Source organism: Octodon degus, unplaced genomic scaffold, assembly GCF_000260255.1.
Source record: "Octodon degus isolate 3935 unplaced genomic scaffold, OctDeg1.0 scaffold00082, whole genome shotgun sequence".
In the NCBI taxonomy this organism is placed as follows: domain Eukaryota; kingdom Metazoa; phylum Chordata; class Mammalia; order Rodentia; family Octodontidae; genus Octodon; species Octodon degus.
The window spans coordinates 5664497-5670709 of record NW_004524658.1 but is presented as its reverse complement, the minus strand read 5'-3'; the positions used below and the strand labels follow the sequence as shown (position 1 = coordinate 5670709).

General features: G+C 42.1%; 1 pseudogene; it reads left to right on the top strand.

The window, feature by feature from the left end:
• The first annotated feature begins 249 nt into the window (after positions 1–249).
• On the top strand, positions 250–2310 carry LOC101569888 (annotated as a pseudogene).
• The last annotated feature ends 3903 nt before the right edge of the window (positions 2311–6213 follow it).

Genomic DNA, 6213 nt, shown 5'->3' with positions numbered 1-6213 from the left:
AGGGTCAAGCACTTTTATAACAGTAGGGTAGCCAATCAGATCTTAGCAAAAGGTGTAAGCTGATAGGTTAGGGTCATCGGTATCTAGGCAGACATCATTTTTACCAGGTTGTTTACGCGGCCTAGAGCATCTGGAATCAGGAAATAGGCGCCATTTTAGGGTGCGGCTGGGGCAGCTCCTCACAATTACTAGAAAACAGATATAATGCAAGATATGTAAATATACAAGAATTTATAATATTGTCTTGGGATGGCTGCCCACAGAGTCAGGTGTGGGAAAGTGTCTACCTGTGTTCTGGAATCTGAAGCATCGAGCCACAAGCCTGGAGCTCACTGTGGCGCCGTGTGTGAGTCTGGGTCAGGAGGCAACGGGTCTATGCTAGAGGCTGAGCTTCTGTGCTGCCAGTCACAAGAAATGCTCAAAGTGGAAGCGAAGATTGGAGCTCCCTCAAAGAAACAGAATGGGCCTTCCTTCTCATTTCCTCTTTGCGGCATTAAGTTCGCAAGCCACCCAAGAGTGGGTCTTCTCTCTCTAGTAAATCTCAAATTCCACACTGAAAATTATGCTGACCAATTTAATTGACTATTTCTTACTCAAGTTGACATAATCAGCTAACTATCACATCTTTCATGAAGGTATTAGTGAGAGACCTCCAGAAAAAAGAATCAATACCACATATATTGGAAGCATTGGCTTGGTGGCCAAATACCCCAGCAGGTTAAAGCACCTGCGAGCAGGTGCAGATGCCGGGGTTTGATCCCCTGGCCAGCTGTGCAGGTCCCTTCCCTGGGGCGCTCTGAGACAGCAATTGAGACTGGACATGGTGGCGCGTGCCTGTAATCCCAGCACTTGGGAGGCTGTAAACAGGCAGATCACTCTGAGTCTGATAGTAGTGAGACCCTGAAGACCCTTCCCTAAAATACAAAAATACAAAAATAAATAAATAAATAAATAAATAGCATTGGTTTGTCCAACTATAGAGGTGGAGAAGTTCTATGATCTGCTTTCTGAAGCTTTGGACCAAAGAATGCAGTTCATAGACTATACAAACCTGGAAGTCCAAGAACTAACAGAGTAGATTCCAGCCCAGTTTGCACTCCTGGTCCTGAGAACAAGGAGCACAGAGGGCAGGAAAAGATCCATGGCTGCTCAGGCAGTCACAGAGAGTGCGGGAAAATGAAACTCTCCCCCACTTTCTTGTTTTTGAGGCCTTTTTTTTGGACTGGATGATGCCTACCCACACTGTGCAGGATTTCCTAGTTCATTTATTCCACAGAGCTCAATGTTAATATATTTTGAGAAACACTCACAGACATACCCAGAGAGAATATTTGAAATCCGGGTATCCCATTGTCCAGCCAAACTGATACTTAAATTACCAGTACAATGTACAATTCCTCATCACAATAGGTGAGTGCATTGGAGACTATACTGGTAGGAAAAAAAAAAATCAGAAACACCAGTTTAAATACTGCACACTTTCTCTTATATGAGAAACCCAAAATGTAGATAAAGAGCAAAATAAACAATAGACCAGCTCATCACCGTGGTCACCTATAAGTTGGTGCTCATCTGGCGTGGTGAGAGCGCCTGGAACCTGGAGAACCACTTCAGCAGCTGCTATGATGCTGACTTGAGTCTGGTGGGCCGTGAAGCGGCGAAGCGCGGCGGGCCGGTGCTGCGAGATTCTGGCTATGAATTTGATATCTGCTTCACCTCAGTGCAGAAAAGAGAAATCTGGACCCTCTGGACAGTACTGGATGCCATTGACCAGATATGATTGCCATTGGTGAGAACTTGGCATTTCAGTGATGGTATTGCGGGGGTCTGACTGGCCTTAATAAAGCAGAAACAGCTGCCAAGCACAGCGAGGCTCAGGTGAAGATCTGGCGGCGCTCCTACGATGTCCTACCACCCTGGAAGGAGCCTGACCATCCCTTCTACAGCAATATCAGCAAGTATCATAGGTGTGCAGACCTCACTGAAAATCAGCTGCCTTCCTGTGAGAGTCTGAAAAATACTATTGCCAGAGCTCTCCTCTTCTGGAATGAAGAAATTGGTCCCCAGGTCAAGGAGGGGAAAAGGGTGTTGATTGCAGCCCACAGCAACAGCTTCTGGGGTATAGTCAAGCATCTGGAAGGTCTCTCTGAAGAAGTCATCATGGAGCTGAACCGGCCAACTGGTATTCCTATTGTCTACAAGTTGGATAAGAACTTAAAGCCCATCAAGCCCATGCAGTTCCTAGGGGATGAAGAGACAGTGTGCAAAGCCATGGAAGCTGTGGCTGCCCAGGGCAAGGCCAAGAAGTGAAGCCCACCAGCAGCCTGCGCCCCATCCCCCCACCCTCCACACCTCTCCTCCGCCTGTCACACTGACCACATCTGCAGGCGTCCTGTGTTGTAGTTGCAGACGAGGACCTGTGGCTCCCATTTCCCTTTCAGCATTTCAGCTCCGGCACCCACTCCCTTGATAGAATCTAGTCAGAACAGGACCTCTAGGATACAACCTCTAGCTTTCAGCCCAAGCCCAGAGAAGGTCCTTCTTATCCAGGAGAGTTGAGAGGTTGTAACTGTTTGTCTAGTGTTTCTGCTTTGTTTACTAAGGACTTGCCTGAGTAGGGGACAGGGATCACCATGCCAAGGCATGACCAGTGAGGAGCGGTCTCAGCACACTGCTCCCCAGAGCCAGCCCAACTAGAATGGTTGAATAGTTCCACATGTGGTCACCAGAAAATAGACCATTCCTCACACCAGCACAGGACAAGCACTGGCCACTCTGCGGTAGGAGAACATCCTGCTGTGTATCTTAAGATCCCTCTCCCTTGCTTGAGTGGCAGTGAAAATGTCCCTTGACTATGTCAGAAAAATAATAATAGGCCATAGGAAGTGGGGGGAATCCTATTGAAATGGAAGGGGAGCAGATATGGGGGGAAGGGAAGAGGATTACAAAAAATAATTGAAGAAAATAATGAAAATAGAGGTTCTATAGATAGAAAGGAGAAGAAAAGTCAAGGGGGTGGAAAAGGGGAGCAAAAATAGAATTAAGACATTTATGTATATGTTTCAACTTCCCAAGATACATGTAATCGTTCTATGTTGTAAACATGCCCTAGTATATATAGATGAATAGATGGATAGCTAGCTAGCTAGCTAGCTAGACAGACAGACATATACAGACAAATAGGCAGACAGATAATTACCTCAACATTTTAGAAGAGTACAGCCCAATGACTTGTAAAATGCTCCTTAAGTTTTTCTTATATTTTCTCTTCATGCTTCCATTTATTATAGCACAATTACCTAAAAAATGATGTTGGGTTTATCTCATTATACCATACAGGGATTATGCAATGTACCTTAACGTTATTCCATTATAATGTTACTCATTACTGGTAATGTTAATTTTTATTACTTGCATAACAGGTTCTGCTAGCTTTTTCTCAGTAACTTTAATTAATAAAGATTTGTTCTCATTTGTTAATAAACAATTTAGTGTCATGTAGGGACATACTTTTAAGATTTTTTCACTAAGCAGTAAAAATAAAGCTTTCTTTTTCACTTCCTTTTTTCTTTTCATCCCTCCCTTCTTTCCTTCTTTTATTTGTATCAGTCAGGTGTTGCAGCAAGAAGCAAGATCACTGGAGTTAAATTTAACACAGTGCAGGGTGGAGACTGGTTGTACAGTCTTGTGCACCTCTCGTTTCTGTCTTCATCTGGACTGAACCTTATTACTTCGTGGCCTTTTGGCCACGAACTCAACTGTGGACCAAATCTTATGGAATAGACAGTCACGCAAGGCTACTAGAGGTCAAGTGAGGGAAACCAGAGAAAGCCAGATCCTGCGAGGACAGAGTAGTGCACACTTGGTCTTCCATCACCTACAAGCCTGCAGCCTGGATCTTGGCACGCCCTTCTGAACCACTGCCCTTCACCGTGGGGCTAGCCTGGAAGAATGGAAAATATAATTTTTGTATTGAATTTTTGTTGTATTTGGAGAACCAGAATAACATTATACAAATGGAAAGTAATATTCCAACACTGTAAACATGGAATACCTAAGACAAACTGAAGTTCATGCTGATATGAAATACTGCATCTACTTCTTTAAGAAGCTTCAGCTTTTTTGTTACTTCTAAGGTCTATTTTTAACCATATTTCATTTAAAGTTTGTGACTATTCTGAGTGAGAAATTAGGACAGCATATAGCAAAGGTAAATATATATTTTAAAATAGTTTGAGAAGCCAAAACTGAAAGATAGACATGGGGGAAGCAGAAGCCATCTTGAACTCAGTTCCTCCTTCTGTTTTGTACTTCTTGGGGGACCTCAGGATTTCAGGATTGTCCTCCTTACATCCTGGGCTTGGGCACCACTGACCAAAAGAGAATGAGAGTCACACTTTCTGTATGGAGTCATTTTAATTCATATCACTTTACTTGCTAATTATTCATAAATCACTCTTCTATGCTCAACTCTCCCTTGAGTTTCTATATTATCATTTCTGCGATACTGTTCTACTTCAGTGCTTTAACATTGGAATCGTCCATGTGACTGATTTATCAGAGGATAGAGATTAAATTTTACTTGTGTTTATGCTTCCAAGAAAAGTTCAGTGCCTAGTAAGAAATAGGTACAAATAAATGTTGGTCAGATGAATTGATGTGTCGCTGAACACAATGATTTCTGATCTCCAGTATCACCGGCCTGTGATAGTCAAGGTCAAGCACAATTCTGATCACAATTGATCTCCTCATCCCAGCTTCCAGCAGAGGTGGGTCTGACCATCTTGGTCTTATTAGTCGTGCGGACTTGCATGCCTCCCAGATGCTGTTTTTCATGCTGCCCGGCACACGTGTCCTGTCCTGTGCACATACAGACACATTCTGTTCACCAGCTGCTGGTTGCCATTTGTTCTCATCATTTTGCTTCCTGGACCAGTGGTGCTATTGGCCTGTTTTCTACTTCTGTGTTCCCTGATAGCATCACACAGAAATAAAGCATGTCTATACTCTTTTCTTTGCAGTTGCTTCTTTAAGAAAGAGTAGGGAAAAGGGAATATTTCCAGTATTAAGGTAGTTTGGCAAGTGGAGAAAAAGGTACCTCAGATTTCATATCTACTTCTAGCCTCCATTTGATATTACAACACTGTTGCTTTCTGGCTTCTATTATGCATTCATCCATTTTCACATCTGTTACTTTTATCAAGAATTTACCAGTCTAGTGGGGCTGAACCTGTGCAGAGGAGGAGCAAGGTGTAGACCTTGAAGAGCCTAAGCCTTGGGAGAGGCATATATGGAGCTTGTCCTCCACAGATTAAGTTTTCTGTTTTGTTCACATAGATTAGGTTTGATACCATTGTACAGAGCAAGCACTCTGGGAAAATCTTGCAACTTTTTTCATATAAGATACCTCAAAAAACTCTCTCTCAAAAGTTCAACCTAGACTGGGTCAAAATAAATAATTTTGAAAAGAGGTAATACATATCTTTGGTACTAATGTATAGATTGTTCAGCAGTTACAGATTTCATACATATTTTTACCTAAATGACACAATAATAATTGACATTTATGAAATATTTACCACGAGGCACTTTGCTACATGACCTTCTTCCTATCTCAAAACTTCTATGGTGGTTACTAATATCTGATTGTACCTGCTTTTAAAAATAAGGAAGTACTTCTCCAAATAGTTCAATAAATTCCTGGAAGTTAAGTATGTAAAAGAATAAAAATTTAAATCTACACCCTTTTTCATTACAAATTATTGATCTTGCAACTATATGTGAGTTAAGGGAAAGATCTTAAGAAGGAGCTTGAAATGGAGAGAGACAAGAGGGAGATAAGAAAATGAAATGAAATGTTTTGTAGGCCAAATAAAAAATCATGGCTTTATGCTAAGAATGGGAAAGGTCTTTAAAGGGCACTAAATGGAGCAATGGCATGAGTGTACTTGTGTTTAAGAAAGACATTTCCAACTACAAAATTTAGGAGGGCCAGTATCACAGGCAAAAGACCTGTTGTTGATTCCACTTGAGATGTGACAGATGAATTTACACAGCTCATTAGTGCAGATGGACCACACCAGGCATCTGCTTCTATAATCATCTCAGTACTACTTCCTGTTCAGGTCTTTAGAGTCAGCTGGTTCTCCTAATTTCATTCCTTCCAGGTTTTAATTGATTTTCTTCCAATCTGCTGCACAGCTCTTGATTCTG